Raw genomic sequence first — 21,146 nt, 5'->3', positions numbered from 1 at the left:
CTCCTTAAAATTGTAGGGGATTTTTGTTTGTTGTTTTTAAATTTCACATTTGAAAAGCTCTCTTTAAAGTCTCCAGGGCTAAGCTGTTGGGGCTTGCTTTTGTTTTGGTTTTCTCAAAACTCGAAGTCTTTGCATTGTGTGGGAACTGATGATACAGGTCTCTCTGGTCCTAAAGAACCAGATTTGCAAGAGATAACGTTTTTCAGGTATTCAGCACTTGCTTAGATTCATAGATTTACATAGTACTTACAGTTCCAGGAGTGCAGTACTTTAAGACCTGTTGTTCTCTTTCTTTAGGGCTGCTTTGAAGTACTTAGATTATTTCAGACAGATATTTGTAGCACTTGTCCTTAGAAACCTTGAAAAAGAAAAATTCTGCCACCTTTGTAGGCGGGAGTGAAGTTGCTGAAAGCTAGAAACTTTCTCACCTCTGTAGTGAGGAAGTTATTTTTTTTTTTTAGTTTCCAAATTTGCTCTTTTCTAGCGATCAGGCTGCTGATTGTAAGACCTTGCTTCTGGTAAACTTTGCACTTTAATACTTAAGGGTATATTGCTCTTGTTGTAAGAACATTGTAAACATGGTTTCTGCTTCACACTGCCTTGCATGTAGAAGAACTGTTTTGAGAGTTTATTTTAGTTTTGTGAAGACCTACTTGTAAAACACTTAAGAAATGCAAAGCTGAACAGTAAGTAGTGTGTTCTCTCTCTTATTGGGCACTTTTCCAAACAAAAATACTTTAAAAGAGATTCTGTGATTAGGTGCAGCTTTACACTCAAAATACTTAGATTTAGTTTAGTAGCATAATAAGTTGATAATTCATGTGGTTTGTGTTCAAGATTTGTGTACTAGTTACAAGTTTGCAATTCACTACTTTCCCTTGTAAAAAACTTGTAAAAAGCCCTTGTATGGCAGATTATTTATCTTAAGACAAAAAGCTTAGCAGCTTAACTTGCAGTAATGTTTTGATTATTATAATAAATTCAGTTGAACGTAAATATGCAGAAAGATCAGCTGGTCCAATCTTCATCGTGTACTGAGATCATTCCCTCTGAATTCCTTTTGTGTTGCTTGTTTCAGCAGCTCATCACCTCATGTTTAAAGCTTTACCTGATACTCATTTAAAAATTTTTGCATTGCATTAACCTGATCGCTTTGTGTGCTTCAGAAAACAGTTGATTCTCCTTGTAGTGACATTTTGTCTGTTAGATTGCCATTAGCTGCTCCCATACTTTCTACTCTACTGAACTTCATCGTGAGACACAGGAATAAGAATGTTGGCAAGATACACAATGCAATTGTGCAACATTTTAAAGATGTTTTTTCCATTTCAGATTTAAATACACTATTTAAACACAAATACCTGTTTTGATTAGTGGGTGTGTGCCAGACAATCTAGTGGTAAGAAGGGTAAAAGCTTACCTTTTAGAAAATACATAGTAGTAGTAGAGCAGAGGGATTTTGTCAGCTTTATGACTTTGCCATGAGAAATACCTGATCTGTGTCCTTAAAACTTAGTGATTTGATACTTATTTTAATGTAGAAAATTTAAAAGATAAAAAGGAAATTAATGTTCTTGAGAGTTTGCCCGCTGACACATAAATGGCAACATCCTGCTTTTTGTTTTATTTGTTTTGTTGATGCATATAAATATGTATATATATGTCTAGGTAGAGAAGATCTCAATTTCAGAGGTCAGGATTTGTTTGTGTGAATTGAAGTGTCTCTGTAGTATCTCTAGTACAGGAAAGAAAAAAAGAGATGTACCCCAGATTCAGAATTGTAGGAGCTATGCACCTGAGTTACTGTGCTACTTACAGATATATTAAAGGGGGAGAAGAGTGGTAGAGCCTCCCATGAATATTTGTGGAGAGAGATACTCTGCCTGTACGATAGTGTTGAAGTTAGGAATTCTGCCTCCCCAGCTAAAGAATCTAGAAACACCCAAAACAGATACTGTCAGACTAGATTTGCCATGCTGGTTGGTTACTTATTTATTGAGCGCTCTAAGGACATTTCAGATTTAAGGCATGCAATTGTGCAGGTGTATTTTCTGGATTTAATCCTGTTTACTCTTTCAATTTGTGACCTGGATGATAGAACAAAGCAGATTTTCTAAGTGCTTGGACAATACAAGCCTGTACAGTACAAGCCTGGGAGGGAATACAAACATTAGAATGTGAAATGGTCTTGACAAATTTGACGAATGATCTGAACTATATGGGATGCAGTGCAGCAAAGAGAAACACAAAATAGTATGTTTGGGTAGCAACAATAAATTTAAATACAAGCAACAGCTGGCTGGGCAACAGTTCTGCAAATAAGCAGCTGTACCACAAAGTGAACACAAAGGAGTCATGACAGTTCTATAAAAGAGTCATACTGGGGTACGTGAGCAGGATTGTTGTGGTGTGTAAGATGGAATTCTGCTGCAGCACTCAGCCTGAGACCTCAGATAATATACTGCTTCAATTTTTTTTGTAACTTCAAACAGATTTGGAATAATTGAAGAGTAGTGGGTAGTTGCAGTAATGACCTTTGAGGAAGGACTGAAAGAATTGCACTTGTTTATTCTACAGCAGATATGGGGAGATATAATAGGCTTCAAATACAGTAAAAATTGCTATAGAGAAGAATGTAATAAACTGTCCTGTCTAGGTAGGATAAAAAATTAGGGTCCTAAACAGCACAGAAAAGAGATTTCAGTGTTAGGAAAAGCTTCTCAGCTCTATAGATAAATAATCACAGGGTTAGATATCTGGGGGAGGTAATGGGATATCTGTTGCTGAAAGTGATCTAGAAAAGGTTAAATGACCTCCTTTCAGAGAGGATTTAGGTATAGTTGATGTGTTCTTGACACAGGAGGTGGGAGGACTTGTCAGTGTTAGCTCTCTCCACATTTTTACGATCTTTGTAATTTTCCTGGCCATGATTTAAAAAAGCAAGACAGAATTTCACAACGGAGTAAAAAAAATAGTGATGTAACTGTCTATAAGGTTTGGGTTTTTTAAAAAATATATTTGTTAAAGGTTTTTCTGTATTTAATTTATTAAATGAAACCTAATTCTATTATGTAATATTGAAAACAACTTTAATTGTCTTCCTTGTAGATTTAATGTCTTTGACTTCATGCATTTTTTGTGATCCAGCAGAAATAAACCTAAGAGTTGAAATCTTTCAGAATACTATGGAAGAGTAGCAGAGTTCAAAAGATTAACTAGGGATTGAATCAGGTGCATCCTAGGCTCTGAAACAGAGCAAATAGTGCAATTCGCTTTCTTTCTGTAAAATAGAGGTATCAGCTTTTACCTGAGAGATTTACTTTGAGGGATAATTATCACTTTCAAGGTATCTTCAGGTTCCCAAAGAGCTTTTCATGTAAATATTATGTTATTTAAAATCAGTTTGTGTTCCATTAGTTAGAAAAATATTTCAGTCTTTTGTGCCCCTTGCTTTATAATAGCCAACAGTATGGAAAAACCTGAATAGAAGTGTATGCTTTCTACTATATATACTATTTTTAAACAAAATTTTTCCTTTGAGATTTTTTTAAGGTGATTCTAAAATTTTTATTAAATTGGATGAACTAACCGTCACACAAGCTGTTAAAGCTTTTTAGGATTAGAAGGACTGGACAATTTGCTGAAACTGTTATTTGAACCAAATTGAGTTTAATGAATTTTTGTTAATTTTTTTCTATTAAAAATCAACTGCTTGCATTACATGTGACTATTCAAGCTTTTCTGACTTCTGAAATTTGACAAAGCTGCCTAGGACTTACTAATGAAAGAAGGATAGACTCAGTGTCCTGTATGTATGTGCTCTGTAATTAGGAAAAGGGTTAAAGTGAAACAAACTCTATCATGTTCTTGGTGTTGGAAAATACCGTAGAGGATATAAATAAAATAGTGCTTTCAGTCTTTTACTGTCTAATTGTAATTGGCGAGATGGAAAAAAAAGCCCTAAAATCCTGATGTTATGGATTAAACTTTAACTGCAATTTAACTTCGCAATCTATCATGACTGTTCTAATCGATGGGAAGTGGGTCACTATAAACATTTGAGAAACGTTGTTTTGGTAACTCAAAGTGGGATTGGCTTTAGATCCTGATGCAATGTTTGCTTACATACAGTGGCAGTTGCAGCAGGGCACGCTGCAAGTTAGTCCTAAAGGCTTCTTACAATTTATTTTTGTTAAATAAATGTGATTTCAAAGCTGCTAATGAGAATCCTATTACTAGAAATCTATAAAGGAAGAAAGCAAACATGTCACTATATATGAATGATGTCAGAAAAGGAATTTGTTGGTTTCCTCAAATACTTTAAGTATTCCAGGGATTTTCATTATCTTTATCATTGCAGTACAGAGGCGTTTTTGTAGAGTATTACAAAAGGGTCACAGTATCTCATGCAGTAAGGGCACAAAGGCTTAAGTCTTAGGCAGAGACAGATGCACCTATTCCCTAAGCTCCACCTGAAGAGCTGTAACTGAGAAGAAATTGTCAAGTAGAACTGTCTGAAAAAAACTCTTAACTTGGAGTATTTCTTGCAGTGGAATGGGAAAGTATATAGACACTGACTGAGTAAAAGACTGGGAACCTATTAACATTACAACAGATGTGCGGCTTTATTTGCCTGTTTGGGGGTTCTTTGTTTGTTTTTCTTTTGTTTGTTTTTTTTCTGCTATTTTTTTCTAAGTTTATAAAATTTCTTTGGCAACTTAAAAAAATTTGTAAATCAATATGAAGTCAGGCTATATGGGTACATGCTTTCTCTTTCATTATCTTCTTTTTATTCTTAAGTTATACTCTAACTAGCAGTGAGTTTTACTGGCTGGGTATACATGATTATATTGCTTTTTTTAGTAACTGCTCTGTCTAAATTGTCACTTGAAAAGATCTGACAAATGTTCCTGTGCTGCCAGCTCTTTCTTTGGATATTCCCTCAAAAGCTAGGCTTCAGGAAAGAAGCTAACCGGAAGCTCTCAGTTCTTTTCAGTCCTCAGCCTGCAACTTTTCTGTATTGTTTTTTTAATTGTAAAATTTATTTTGCACTGGGGAAACAGGCAAAATAGAAATCCACTACAGCTTATGGTTTTGCTTTTTTTAAACTACTGTCCTATTTTTATCAGAATCGTGGTGTTGCGTGAATTTTCTGGAAATTCTGCTGTAATCCAGTGCATTGAAAAAAATGCAGAAAGGCTGAAAAAAATCATTATTCACAATATCATTGTGGAGGCTGCAGTAGTGCAATTACTTTTCATATGTGCTTGTGTAGTTTTAAATCTGTCTGTAAGGAAGGGATTTCTAACAGAATGAAGTGTAGTTATTTCTATTCAGTGAGGTCAGCTGAGAATTTCTCTGGGTCATATAATTGGGAATCCACTGATCCTTTGTTAAGAGGATTCCTAAGATACTTCAGATGGAAAAGGTTCTTCACATAGCTGCCATCTCACAGCCAGTGCTGCAGAGGGCAATGAGAAACATGTACTCTTTGTATGATGTCTTAGTGCAAATAAAGCTTCTCCCTCTTCACATACCCACCCCCCTAGTGGTCTGTCTTTTTCAGATTTGTATTCTTTCTTTACAGTTCAAGACTTCTTAGATTATGTGTTACCTCAATGTGGTTCTTGACATGTAGTTTGAAGGTCTTGTTGCTGCTGAACTAAAGAGAATTTCACAAATCCTCAAGAATCCTCTATATTTTATTCTCATAAATGGATTACTTTATGGAGTATGGTTTGCTGTCAGGACATTTCAAGTTACTCAAGTGTGTAAATGTAAAGGAACACATTTCTTGATGTTAAGATTAAACAGGATTTTTTGTTGTTGCTTTATGACTACCCCTCAAAAAACCCCAACCCTACACCAACTATATAAGTAGTTAATTTCTTGCTAGTCTTTGTGAATTTCAGTTATGTCACTAATGATCTGAAAATATCCCTAGCTAATTACAGCTCAGAACTGGTTTTATTGAACCTTCCTTTATTGCACGAAGGTCGGTTTTTATTTTTCCTCCTGTTGAAATTCTGTACTTAGAGAATCTTTTGCAAGGATGTGGAGGTAAAGGCCTGCTGGTTAATGTTACTTTATCCAGTGTGACTCATGTCTCATTGATCTTCCGCTTGAAAGATAACTCTGGTTATCATACCTTTGTGTCCTGCTTTTAGGGTATCACTCATAAAGAATTTAGTTGCAGTTAGATAAAGCTGTTTTAATAAACTCTTGGCAGATTGTTGTATGTATTTACTTGGTCCAAGGAAGTCTCCCAACAAAACTATCCTGAAAGGTCACAAGGTTCTTCATGAGAAACAGATCTCTGGAGAGACTTACTGTGTAATATTCTTGGTACCGTTTTCAGTTTTGATTCACCTGTCACTAAAGCTTTGTTATATGACTTATACCAACTAATCATGTGGATGTTTCTTCTCATCCTGTCCATTCTGTCAGTAGGCCTGATTTGAAGAAGTGGGTTGACCTGGAATTTAAGGTGCTTATGCTTCCATAAGTGTGCATAGGCTTCCATAAGTGTGCATGTGTGTCGACTATAGTTAAAGCTTTAGTTGGTTAGCTCTTCCAACTGCTTTGAAACAGAAGTTTGAGTTTCTTAGAAATGACTTGAACAGAAGTTTGGGCAACAGTTTCTTTTTGACCTTTACTGACTATATTTTACATAATTAGAAGATGTCAAAAAGAGCCTAAGGGTTTGAATCAGTAACAAATCAGAATATAGGTCTTTTTTTTTTTTTTTTTTTTTTTTCCCTCTGATGCCTTTTTTGTGCCTGAGGTTGTCAGTGAAGACTTGCATCGACTGGATTTCAGTTAAATTTTCAATAGAATTTTAACAGTTTTACATTAAGGTGAACAGTAGAGCAGAATGAAAATCAAGTAGTACAGATGATGCTCTGAGCCCTGCTTTGCAGAAGCAGACAAGAAGAATGTTTCCCCCAAGGAGTTCACAGTTCCAGTATGGGTTATAGGTGGGTGATACAGAGAGATGAACAGTAAGATAGTTGAATTATTTCCTGTGTATCAGTTATAAATTATTTGTATCTTCATAATGGAAAATTAGAGTTCCAAGTTAAAAGAATGAACTGTGCCTTTTATGTTTACCTAAGTATAATGGAGAGCATGAGAGAAAGACTTAACATTGCAGCTAATCTGATCCAATAGCTGCCTGTCTCCAAAATATGTAAGCTGTGCCCCCTGCTTACCACTGGCACCTGTGCTCATTTGACCACTGCAGTGAGCCTGTTTAGGGAGCTAAACCAGCAGAAAAACAATGGCCCTTTTGTCAGGGTTTGCATTTTTAAAATTGACTCATTGTGAGGTCAGATTGAATAATAAAGCAAATGCATGGGAAAAATCAGGATGATGCACCTGAGAGTTACAGGGGAGTGGGATTGCTCCTTTTTGTAGATTAAATCACTTAACAGTAAAATGAAACCTCACCTGGGAAATCTTACTGAAAAATTAAAGAGAGTATGATTGAAGGCTCACCAGAGTGTGAATCAACCCTTTTGATAAGGAGTAAGATGATAGATGGATGTGTCTTTGTTTGCTGTATTGAAAAGACAGAGGTAAAGTGGTGCCTTGGACAAAGCACTAGGCTAAGGAGATGCTCTTTGGAGAAATATCTAAATGGAAATAGGTGGAGCAGGAACAGAGAAATGAACATTGCAGTAACTAGGATGAAAAATTAAGAGATCCTCATGGGAGTTACCCGCTTGGGGTAACAGGGGGAACCTTTTAAGCCAGCTGCTGAAAGAAGGTTTCTGTCACTGAAAAAAAAGGTGTTGCTTCACATGAATTAAGAAGGGAATTTTCAGTGAAAATACACAGATGTTTTAAATACTAGAAGATGGTCTTGTTAATTTTGATCAGATACTTGCAGAGTAGTGATATTTTAATATTTTTTTCAATGATTGCATTGAAATAGCCCTCTACTCTGAAAGTATTCTAGGGATGGTACAAATCTGATGACTCTTTCATCGTCTTGAGTCAGAGTTGTAGAAGGTTCTCACAAAATGGAGTGAATGGGTGATAAAGTAGAACCTGACTTTCAAGCAGCTCTTACTGCTCAGGAATATGATCTGAGAGATATTTTTGTAAAAACATAAACCGTTTCACTAGCTGTCAGAAAAGAAAACAGTTGAGTGTTATTAGAAAGGGTTCATAACATATAAAACGTTAAGTATTCTGTAGTAAAAATCCACTACATAGGCTGTGCTTTGAATATGATTGTCCTGCACTGGTGTCTCTGTTAGACTTGGCTCAGAAAAAGGCAACAAGAGTAATCAAAGGTTTGGGATAGTTTCTTTGTATGGGACAGCAAGGGGATAAGGCAGATGAAACATCCATTTCCAGACTATGCAGCACAGGTGTGTCCTCAGGTCTGCCATGCCCAACATGGTCACTGTATTTCAGTACTTTCTGTGATGCTAGATAAACTAATTTTTTTTTAAGGTATGGGTGTTTATGTATTTTTTTTTTATCTTGTTATCAAGAAAAAGCTGTATTAATTGCTTATTGCCCTGGGAGAGATAATATATTACTGAGTTACGGAGGCTTTGTATATTCAAGATATACTGAAGGTTGCTTAGGGGCTGTATTCTTACTCTTTATTTTTCTTTTTTTTATGTCTGCAGCATTATGCTGGGGGTAATACCGTTGTTCGTAGCTGAATAATTTCATGATTTTATACATAAATTTTACATGTTTCCTAAAGATAACTGGCAATCAGTTACATTTTAATAATATTTTTTAAAAGGTTAAGCAGTTCTTTGGATGGCATGTAAATTCCATTTGTCAAGTTAATCCTTACTTAATACTTGATGTCAGCTCTTCAGAGGTATTAAGTAAGGAATAAGCATTGCACTTGGTTTGACATAGCACTGTTAAATTCCTTAGGGTAGTTTAGGAATACTGTGCCTTGGCCTCAGTAAGGCTTTTTTAGGACATCACTGGCAAACTGTAAGTGATTTATTATTTTTAAAAATAATAGAAGGTATTAATAATAATATATATTATATATGTAGTAATAATAAAAGCTTTAAAAAGCTATATAGAGTCTTGTCTTTGATATCTTTATAAATGCAAATGTGCTTATGGTTGTCAAAGTGAATGAATGTGATTTTATTTATTATTTTCAAGTTAGTACTGTAAAGATTCCAAACTGCATCTGGTTTGGTCTTGCAAGAAATAAGCATTTGGAAAAATCAGATCTCTCTAACTGAATGCTCCAGAGGTGTAAAAAGCAGGAAAAAATCAATTTTACATTGTATTTGTGTAAGTCAATATTCATGTCTCTTGTAAATACCCTCTTTAGTCTAACCTTTATCTAATGTCTTCACATTAAAAGTTTTAAAATGTTTTGTCACTTGATACTGTTTAGGGGCAATCTGCTGTGCATTTCAGAGACAAAACCCATGCCTGAGGAGAGCAAGCATTTGACTGCAAGACTGCAGATTTTGTACTGCTGTAATGGGGTAGCTATTTAGGAAACTGGCAATCTGCTCTTGTTCACTTAAGATAGGTATGGAGACTATAAAATTCACACTCTGACCCAGCTTCTGGCAGCTCCTTCCTGTTGCCTGTAGCTGTGATAAAATATGCTGAAGGTAAATATAGCTCTCTTTTCCTTTGTTCTTGTGCTGTAAGAAATTCTCTAGTGGCTGAACCTGGAACTTGAATACCCTTCCTATGATTCTTCAGTCCCTTTGCCTGCTGTTACAGGGTAATTGCAAGAAATGGTAGGATGAGGATCTCCTTTTTATTTTTGGAAATAGATTTTATTATGAATTTTAGATACTTATCCTGACATACCTTTTTATATAAAAGGTTAAAAGCTCTAGTTGTTATTTTATTAAAATGTGGTCATAGCTTGCACTGTATTACTGAATTGATAACTGGTGAAAACCAGTGATAATATTACTGTGACAACAGTGATAAACCAGTGAAATATTACTGAGTTCTGTCGTCTTGAGGCAAAGTGTGGAAGTCAAAACTGTAAGAAATTACTTCATTTTCAGAACATTAAAATGAGAAAAAGCAAGATATTATTTTAAACCTTGAAGTTTCGTATATTCTGTTAAGGTAGATAAAATTGCAAACATACCTAGCTTGGCAGTGCTGAGTGTATCCATTTGAAACATCTATGACGTTGTAGCTGGAAAGACATAGTGTTTTATGCAGTAGCTTTCTATCATTGATAATACCATGGATGTTTTTTTTTTTTATTTCTGGAAAAAAATAAATATATAGGCAAAGTCATAAAAAGTGAAGCAAAAGGGGGAGCTCTAAGTAAAACACAATTTTATTCTCCTAGTAAAAAAAAAATAAATTATAAGCAGTTAAAACTGAAATTGCTATGAGAGTTGCATTGGATGTCTAGCCTTGCAGTCTTTCCTCTTTGCCAGGTGATTAGAGTTCTCTTTCACAAACATTCCAGTGGGAAGACTTGAATGCTAAAAATTTAAGGGAGTTCCAGGGAAGACAGGGAAAATTCATGGGAGAGAAATCCATTGAAGTTTATTAAGTAGATAGAAATCACGTTTTACTGCAGGGAACCCTGAACTAAAAGTAGTTGGAATCTGGAAAGGTGTTGTATACCCTAGCCATCTTCTCTAGCCATCTGCTTATGGCTGCTGTTGGGGAAAAAGTAGACTGGATAGACCCTTGGTCTGACTCAGTGTGAGGAAAGAAGTTTGAAATTAATAAAGTTCAAAATAATTGATTTACTTTTGAAGTTAATGAGGAAGACATTTTGAAAAAAAAGAACTTACAAAGGGAACTGAGTGTATGTGTGATGACGGGGTAATTGGTAAGTCCCATTTGCTCTGTAGTGCAGCTTCTCATTATCTGGAGCATGGAACATATTTAGAAAGTGCTTGAGAAAGTATTTAGCAAGTAGGAAGGAATAATAGAATCAGAATTAATTTTTCACTTTGTAGGCAGTCTTACATGATCAGTGAGCATAGTTTTGAAAGAAAATTGTCTTATGTAGGTGTAAGAAAGCATAAACTGAGTGTTGCAAAACAAAACAACCCCCAAGAACAACAATAAGCAGAATACCTTGGTATTCCTTATGTCATAAAGTTGAGTAACTGAAGCAAAAAGGAAAGCATACAGAGGGTAAACTGTAATTGTATTTCAGCAATGTGTTGACAGGTTAATGGTGGGTTTAGTTAACAGTGTAAAATCTCAGAAATGCTTAGAAATTAATTTGAAATATATAAAATATGTGTATTAAGATATTTGGAGAAAAAACTGCTGATGGATAGTTTTACTAGGAGAATAGTTCTAGTATTATGGGTGAATCTTTCAGAATAATTGATTTGTGAGTTTTAAAAATGTAAAAAGTGTGAATCAGAATGGTCTGAGTTTTTACTATGCCAAGGGGTGTAGAAACTGCAAATCTGATTAACAACCCTGCAGCTTGAACAATGTAAGTGAAGAAACTCCAAAGACTATTTATCAGTGGTCACTAGAAAAGCAAAGACATAGAGTTACAGAAGGAAAAAAATACTCCTATGGGTTTTTTACAGAGTGATAAGGGTGTTTCATGCCAGAGTGTTGGAACACAAAAAAATATTCATACTGAGGAAATAAGCACTAATGAAAAGGCTGAGATTTTAAATGTAAATGTAGTCCAAACAGAACTTTTTTTGTTTCCATTGGAACTTAAGCATAGGCAAGGCAGAATGCAGAGAAAACAGTTTATTGTTTATCAGCAAGTATACTGGCCTATAAAGACTTTCTGAGAAGAGCAAGAGAAGAAAGCAAAGTAGCAATTACATGTGATGCAGTTGCAGTCCTATTTCGATTACATATTAAAATACAAAAGGAAGATAGGCTATCACTGTACTGTTCAATGAAGAAAATTCTGGCCAGATATCCTGCCTGGAATAGTTGGATGTAGACAGAAGCAGCTTAGACAAAGTAATGTACTAATTGAGCTGGGACCACTCTTCAAATAAAATTTTGGGATTTTTGTTTTTAAATCAAGGCCTCTATTGCCATTAGCTGTGCTGTAATTAAGAAGAAAATGCAATGGACAATGTTCGTATTGAAAGGTTTTCTGTGCCAGGACACAGGCCAGCAATCAAACAGAAAGTGGATGGTCACTGTTACTTCAGAAGCTTTTAAAAAAAATGCAGTTGCTAATGCACTTAAAACATCTTCAGTGCTTGCCAGTTGAAACTCTAGGAATCCAAGTAGACTGAAATTTGCATAATGGTTTGGGTTTTTGTGTTTTTTTTTTTAGAACAAAGTGAGAATATCAAATTATACAGGGTTATGAAACCTGTCTGCTTAACACACTCATACTCAGTTGCAAAGCTGAATAAATTGTAAGATACAGTTTGTAATTGCTGATATCTGCTGTTCTTTCAGGATGCCCAAACACAGGGACAAAATTTCTGTCTGCCTTCAATCACTTCTGGGGAGACAGGCTCTTTCTCAGCATAAGTGATGCTGACAGCCAGCTCACAGAACAGGAACGAACTCAAAGCTGCTTTGAAAGTATCTGCAAAGGCAAAGCTGTGATTTATGGCTAAATGTCACTGGCAGTTGTGTTGTGCATTGGACCCAATGGCAGAAAGAGACAATCAGAATAAACATCGTCCTGTATGGAAGGCTGGAACAAGAAGTAGGGATGAGTCTTTGCCACTTTGAGGACTACAACAATGTTGAAGTTATAGCATAGAGGCTTACCAGGAAAAAATTTGAGCATCTGTAGTAGCTCTGAACTGTTCCTGCAGAAAACAGATGTTTCTCTGCTTGCTGAGCATCAGCGACATGACTGGGTGTAACAGTCAGTTGCACTATGTGATTTTATTCATATATCAGAGTCCATCGTAACATTGTCACATGAACATTTAAAAACCCTAGGGCTCTTAAAAATAACTGGAGATCAAAAAGCATCATAGGGAAAGTCATTTACAGTTGAACCCTGTGATCCCAACCCTGTGACCCGACCTAAATGATTGGATGACTCAGCGGTAGCAGGCTACAAGAGTATGTAAATTCAAGGTTAAAGCACAGTTTGCCTTACAAGCTAGTCCATTACTTTCCAGAGCCCATAGCATGTGAGAATACATCTGTTTGGTTACATGGAGACTGGTATTACACTTTTAGCTGCAGTATCAGATCATGTGTTGCATCTGACCAGAAGACACAGCAGGGCTGCAGTAGAACTGTGACAAGCTTTGTTTCTTTTGATCATAGATACCAGGATAGTTCTGGATGCCCTCTGCCCCTCATCTGTACAGGAAGTTCAAATGTCCGTTTAGAGACCTCATTTAGATCAGCCCTTTAATGTAGGCAAGAAAGTATCCCTTTGTTTACTGTTGTCAGTGAGTAAGATTTGAACCTCTTGGCCAACCCCCTAAAGCAACCCCCTAAATTCAGCTGTAAGTGAAGATCTCGGAAGTGTGGAGTTTGCAGCTTTCATGGAAGTTGGAGTCCTCTTCATAAGGATGGTTGCAACTTGAGCTCAGAAGTTAATCTGCTGTACATGATTTGCTAGCAATCTAGTCAGCAGTTTTGCTGGTCTGCTTATAGAATAGTACGCTCAGTATCCTAGGTAGAGTGAAAAGAATTATCAGAAGGAAAATTACAGGCTAAAACACTTTTTGTGAATGGAGGTATCTTGAAGAGCATCCTTCCTTGAAAAATTGAGAACAAAAACATTCTAATTCTGATACTGCAATTAAGTGTTTTGCAGGAAGTATTGCATGTGTCATGCTCCAATTTTCAAAAATCTCCAGTTTGGTACTTGTCTTAGTACCCATGCAACAGCACTTCCTAAGTACAACCCAAGTAGAGTACCAGGTTGTGTGTGTGTAGTCCTGCTCTAAGTAGCTGATGCAGAAAATTTGCATATAAAAAGTATATTAATTGGGGTTGCATTTCAAATGCATTCCCTTGACTGAAAATAAACTGGGATAAAAATATATTTTACAGAGTAATTCATACTATAAGCACATTACAGTGTATGTCATAAGGCAGTATGTTTGCAATCAGTGTTCTGAAAGTAAATCAGAGTAGATGTTTCCAGTGTAGTGTTCTACAAAAATGAATAGACTTGTCGGACTTGGGAATTTTGGGAAAGTAAAGGACCACTATTTTTCTTCATTGACTTCCTTTTCATCTGCAAGCTCTTAGCAGCCTGCTAAATTGCAGGCTGCCTGTAGGAAAAAAAAAAAAAAAGTCTTTTTATGTTTGATATTTTCTGCATATTGCATTAACAACTTCATTAGGAAATAAATAATATTTTCCCTATTTATTGGTATAAAGCCAATGGTTCTGGCTGTAGCTAAGAGATTAAATCCTATTGGAGTCTATTCTGCTAGAATAACATTTTGATAAATGGTTACTGTGATCAAGATGGTGTAATTGATTTTATAATGAGCTTTTCAGGAACCTGTAATATAATGTATCTCAAAGATGTTTGTCACATGTTTGGGTAATCCTGCACAGGAGATGTTCTTTGGATAACAGCAAAGCTATTTAGCAGCTGAATGGTTTCACATGAGAAACATAAAAGAGATACAGACTTTCACCTAAGGTGATATAGTGGAGTGGGTAGATGGGGTGTGAAGGCTATAGAGTGATGGTCAGTAAATCAGGATAAGCCTGGGTTTTTTGAAGTGGGACATGGAAGTTATTTGTGTAGTCTATTTTTAGTTTTCTTGGTAAGTTAATTGTACCAGACAACAGTTACTTTTATTGACTGATTAGTAAGTTCAGTAAGGGTCATTATTAATGTAAAACTCAATTTGAATTAAGTGGTGTCACAGTAATAGATCCTCTTTTGCATTTTTTCTGGTAACATGAAGCAGCATGAGGTGGTTGAAGCATGAAATGTGTTTTATTGTTCCTAATGCTTTGGTATTGCCTTACAAAGTTCACATATATGTGACAGATACTTGGAAAGTGATGTGTGTAGATCAGTTGTGACTAGGTAAGATCCCAGATTTGCCTGTCTGCTTCTTCCAGTTATTCCCAGTGTCAGTTTCCCTCTTTCACAGTTGTGACCAGTCTTTCTTCTGGGAGTTCCTCAAGATTTCTTCAAGATTGTTTATTTCTAAGTTTATTTCTGTTTTGTTGTTTGTGTTTTATTTTTTAATTTTTTTCTTTATTTCATCTTCCTGACCGTGTATGTAAGATAGGATAAAGTAGTCCCATGCTATCAATATTACACATTGCCATATGTAATAGGGTCTTACTGTGTCAGAGATGGCTGAAATCTGAGTAATTCCAGACCATGAATCCTCATAATTTTTATTTAGCTTTTATTTATTGAGTTTAAGCTTTCATTATAGCCTTAAGATGCTCTTTGTTTTATATATTATTTCAAGCAAGAGCTTTGTGATACCTTTTGGTGGAGGTGAGGTTGTTTCTATCATTTGAAAGTACTGTTTATTTTGGTGTAATGGAAAGTAAGAAAAATGTAGTGCCTTCTCCAGAAAACTAATTTCTTGCTGCTGTAGTTATGCTATGCTCAGTATGTGTGGGAAGAGATGCTGGCATACTCTAGATGTGATAGACTGGTGAATAGAATTTGTTAAAAAGAATTAATCCCTAATTTAGTAATACCACTTTGCTAGGAGGTAATATGCTTTATATGTGGAGATAAACCAAACTCATAATCTGCTGTCTGTGCAGGTTCCCTGTGTTCAAAGATGATATTTTTTTTTGTCTTGGGCAAATAATTCTGTAAGGGATTAGGTTCTGCTTACATAAATAGTTTCTACAGTTTTAATTTTATACAGTAAGCTTCCCATTTTAAAAACCTTCCTGTTTTAAATAACATATTGCTGCTCTGCAGTAAATTTAACAATTCCTGTTACACTAGTTTTAGTTATTAGTTTAAGTAAACCAGGGATATTCTTTTATGAGTTAGTTCACATTTAAGTACAATGCTATGCATGCTTAGAATGTGTAAAGTCTAATTTTGGGGTTTTTTTATGTCTCTGAAATAGTGTGGTCTGGAGTGTAGAACTGATAAGAAACATACTGGTGTAATGATCTCGAGGCAGTGAGAACACAACAGCTTATTCATGGTATCTTTGGTGTAATTCTCTGTGCATAATGCAAATCTAGAAGATGTATTTGCCCCTGGGCCCCCCAGGGCCATAGCATGAAGCATATACGGGTTCCTGCTAATGATTAAAGATTGCATGCATGCATGGTTAGTAAATGAATGCAGTAATTGGTCAAAACATAGTGGCATGGTCATAACAGAATGTAACGACAAACGGGAGATTCATGGCACATGTTAGGCTTTTTCATTGCTAAACCACTTCAGTGTAGAAGGCTGAGTTACTAATACAAAGTAAGACCAAACTTAGGTTTTGTGAACTGATTGAGTCTTGGGAGAAGAGGAATTTATAAAGAGGCTTGAGAAAAGTAAATTTTGGCCACTGGTTTCCCATCTGCACTGAGCTAGACCAGTAGCAAGTTACCTCTTAGTGGACTGATGGCTTCCTAAAGTGTAAATAACTGCCAGTAGCTCAGAGTGTTTCTGAGAGATTCTGAGAAAACCAGGTAATGTTTCTAAGTTCAGAAACAGGGCAGGGCAGACTTTGCTACATTCTTAAATACAACTCACCGATATTTTAATAGTTAAGTGTATTGTAATAGCACTTTAAAAATCATTAGGTCAATGGGAATGATTTCAAAATCAACAAAATAGTTTGGAATGCAGTATAAAATAATTGAGTGTACTGTGTCTCACACTAGCTAAATTATGCAGTCTTACACTCTCAGATCATACCGTGTTATTGTCATTTGTACAGATTTGTTTCAGTTTGTTTTCTTTCCCAGAAAATATTCAGCTTTGCAGTATTAGATGTGTATAAAAGTGATGTTTCTTCTGAGGTATTACAACTCAAAAAACAGTTTGTAAAATATGACACAAACTTCTTTTAAAAGAATAAAATACAATGTTTTAAGAAAGGAATATATGTTAAATACAGCTTTTGATGAGAGAAATAAATATGATCAAGGAGTCATGACTGAAATAAAACATTCTGCAATATTTCTTTCAGCCATGGGCGGGCAAGGTCCTAGAAATGTAGAGCAGAAGGAAAATTAACTGGAAGAGGGCAGTTACATGTATGTGCCATATTTGGTCTTGTATATGGTAACTCCACCAATAACAGATACTGTTTCTGAAGTAATTGTGTCATTTACTGCACTATGGAATTACAGCATGCTTACTGCTGTCAGGTGTTCCCAGCTGTAGTATCTGAAGACTGGAAAAAGTTTTTATCACCATACAGTATTGCTATTGGGCATGAGTAGAAACTGATTATTAGATAAGACTCAGATAGCAGGAAGAGAATAACATATTTCTTTTCATATATGATGATTCACTATACTTGAGATGAACAAACTACCCTGTTTCCAGAGCTGAGTAGTTCTGGATGGTTGTAGCTATTGTCCATTTTCATAAAAATAACTGTTGAAAACTTTCCTGCTGGAAGAGTCGGTTGTTCCCCTCCCCCCTGCAATGACATGATATTAAGACATTTTTGTAATGTGTATACTTTTCATATATCCATCATAAATACCATATATTTAAAAAGCACCATTACACAGTTATTGGATAGGCTTTCATTGCTTTGTTGCTTTCAGATCCTGTATGCTGGTACACCCAGTATGTTCATATATTGACCTCTTTTTTATACCATTTATTTTCTAGCTTAGGGCCTCATTGAACACTTTATACTATGTAAATGGTTAATTCTTGGGGTTCTGTTAAACAACTGACTTGTACTTGGTTCCCAGATATCTGGTACTGGCTTAACCCAGTGAAGAAATAAGTTATTTTACCTAGTTGGGAAGAATTTTCCTCATTTTGCAGTATTTAACTTTCAAGTTTCCATCTCTATGTAAATTTATTTCCTCTGTAGCTGGTTTTTACACACACAGTTCAACATTCACTAGCTCTGCTAAATAGGTTTCTAGTTAAATTAAATAACAATTATAGGTAGTTATATGTCTATGGTATGTATTGGTAGAATATGCCTACAGCTGTGTAAAACTTAAAGGACTCTCAGATGCTAAAATGCATACCCTGAAACTTTATCCTATGCAGTCATCAAATTCTTGATTGTATGTAAGATGTATTGATAATTTCTGTAAGTAGTTGAGCTTCAGTCTCACTCTGGAGAAGTTCTGTACTGATTAATGTATGACCGTTCCCTCTAAGGTTTCAGCACCACTTTTTGCTGGCTTACACGGGTCCTTTCTCACACAAGACAAATTAGGAGTCCCTTTCTTTCTTCAGAGCTTTGTGTGTCTGCATTACGTGCTATTTTCACCTGTAACTTTTATGGGCTTTGCAAACCAAACCATGTAATTTCTTTGTGGTTTCTTTCTCTTTAGACTTCGAGCCTTGATTGCAATATTCTCTTTCTTAAATATTGATGTAGTTCCCTGAAGACTGGCTTAGACTTAAAAGCGTATTTAGTTTCTCTTGGAGTCCTTATTCCAACTCATAAATATCTTTGAGCATTGTCCAAAACATGAATTTAATCTTCCATTAAATTTCTCTACCGTGGAAGATGAAAAAAGTAATTTTAATTGGTTTTGAAATGTGAAGAAATAGTAGTTTCTTCACAAGACAATTTTTCCAAGGAAACTTCTGGAAGAAGTTATTTAGTTGTTCACTTAGTAAGCTTCTGTGAATATTGCTTTTTAACTTTTAAGCAATAATAGAGTAATTTTCAGTGTACCCGGATTAATGTGTCCCTCCCCAGCCTTGACACCCTCTCCAAAATGTTATGAAACAAAAAATTCTGACTAGGTAAAACTTTTTTTCCCCCAGCCTTGGTTTCTCCTCTTGTGATATTGACACATTCTTTTTTCTGTTTCTAAAATGCTTTTGCTCTCCCCAGAGGCAACTTAGGCACAGTAGGATTGTCTTTCCTGCTATAAGTTAAATAGTGTTGTTTGAGGGGAGAGAAAATTATGGGAAATAAAATGTACAGATTTGAGGAATGAATGACATTACTATTTCTTCTCTGACTGAAATAACTTATGCAGATGTTCATTACTTATGGAGTGGTAAAGTAATTAAAAATGTTGAGATTAGGCCCTCTTCTGATTGATTCGTTCTTACTTTTTGTTTCAGATTTTTTTTCCTGTATTTTGTATTTTACCAAAGTTCCCGAGTTAGGGGGTTTTGGCTGGGGTATGTTCTTTTGGTTTTTTGCAACGATCTGTCAAAATCTCTTCTCTACTTTTGGCACCTACCTATGTATCTTTCCTGTCACTTAAAGGGATCTATAGGAAAGGCAAATACAGAGATTTAAATTATGGAAATTGTACCAGAATATTAGCAACAGAAGAAACTTGATTGGGAGGGAGAGGGAGTGGGAGTAGAAAGACAAGGAGATACAGACTGAAGCCACTTGCTTTTGCAGTTCTTTATGGAGCTGCCTCTCTCACTTTCTAGTTCCATTCCTGCTACAGCTAAGTGGGAACTGTTCCTTTTCACTCATTCCTTTCAATCATTTACCTCTTGCATTTTCAAGTGGTGTTCATTGCTTTCTTGTTTTTCAGTTCTGCCTTTGTCTTTTGTGGTGACAATTCTCCACTGTTTGTTACATTAGAAATTCCACTGAAAAATAATTGAAATCAAATTTATTTAGTTGTCCATATAATAGAATTTATGATACTTTGTGTAACATTATTGTAGAACTATCTTTTGTTATTTAATTTCACTATAACCAGACATAATTTATCTTGTCTCTTCTTATTTGGCTCCGTTTATATTTTGAATTGTCAACTGAAGGCAATTTTTTTTCTGGTCATCCTAGTACGAAATCATAAGTAGAGTGAAAGTAAAGAAAACAATTTTCAAAGGCCTTGGACATACGTAATCTAAAAATAATAACTAAGCAGAAACAAAAGTATGGAGAGACATCTCAGCTTGTGTTCTACATCATGAAGTTTCTGAATTGTCAATATGAAAAAAATTCTCTATGAATTCAGCAGATTATTCATAGTGAATTCAGAAGAAAGATTCAGTAATCACGGTTCTATATTGAGTTATGGTGTTTCCATACTACTAGATGGTCTTAAATGTGTTTCCTGGTGTGGCTTTTTTCAAGTAATAGTTGTTGGGCCAAAAACTATGTGATGCCAAAACTATTGACAACTGAAAGCATTGTCTGGCTTTTGGATCCACAGATTGTTTCTGTCTTTCAGTATCAATTGGTTCACTTACACTATAAACAAGGTAGTATATATTGTTTTCTTGGATGAAGAACAGGCTGTGAACTCTAGAAAGCATTTAAGTCCTCTTGTGTAGATGAAGGTTATTCAGGGATTAAGAGCCAATGGGATGTTTTGAATTCTGCTCAGGTGATGAAAATTAAATAGCAGACATAATTACTTTTCATTGTATCTAATTATAAAATATATTTGACAGTGCATTCTGTTGTAATTAATTTGTTGTAGTAGTATTTTTCACTGCTTGTTTTCTTGTGCCTCCTCAAATATCTTTTGAGATTTGAACACCTTAACACAACTCTGTGTTGTGATTCATTTGCTTATACATCTTCCAAATGATATCCTGAATCATCATAGAAATAACCAAGAAAGGTATTTTACATCTGAAACCCAAATCAACATATCACATTCTAAATTACTGTCCTTTATGTCGGACATTTGTAAAACTGATAATTGCTTCCTTAACAAGCTGTTGTGCTTTCTATGTCCTATTACATAGAGTTTTTGATGAAATAATTTAAATCTTTCATTGATGCCTTTTGTCTTTTTCCCAACAGTTTTCAAAATCTTGTTAATGTGATGGCGTAAACTAGTAAAAAGGCATTTGGATTACATCATGGATAATCAGCCATGGTGACTGATATTATTCAAGTGGCACACTGGGAGTCAGCTGTATAAAATGTCAGAAGTTTGTATTTCTTCTAGTTTTGCAATGGTAAGTTTTTTACATTTTGTACTGAGTAAATAATAACTTCTTAACTTCTGTGTAAAGTGTCTTTCATTAGAAAGTAGCATGCCAGCAAATCAGTAAAGATTACTGTCTTCCATATTATTTCTAGTGTCTGTCAAGTTCAGCAGTAAGTACTGACCAAAGTATACATTAGAATTTCCTGTAGTTTATT

At 35.3% G+C, this 21,146-nt stretch overlaps 1 protein-coding gene across 3 annotated transcripts in view; it reads left to right on the top strand.

The window, feature by feature from the left end:
* The window catches only part of ZZZ3 (zinc finger ZZ-type containing 3), a 53,523-nt gene that overhangs the window by 3,200 nt on the left and 29,177 nt on the right, over positions 1–21,146 (top strand). For all 3 annotated transcript variants that reach the window (XM_071750441.1, XM_071750439.1, XM_071750440.1), the window contains exon 2: positions 20,802–20,959. The gene's annotated coding sequence lies outside the window, so the exon portion shown is untranslated. The remainder of the gene's footprint in view (positions 1–20,801; positions 20,960–21,146) is intronic.

This window comes from Heliangelus exortis, chromosome 8, assembly GCF_036169615.1.
Source record: "Heliangelus exortis chromosome 8, bHelExo1.hap1, whole genome shotgun sequence".
NCBI classification, from domain to species: Eukaryota; Metazoa; Chordata; class Aves; order Apodiformes; family Trochilidae; genus Heliangelus; species Heliangelus exortis.
The sequence above is the reverse complement of the archived record's forward strand: the minus strand, read 5'-3'. Positions and strand labels throughout refer to the sequence as shown.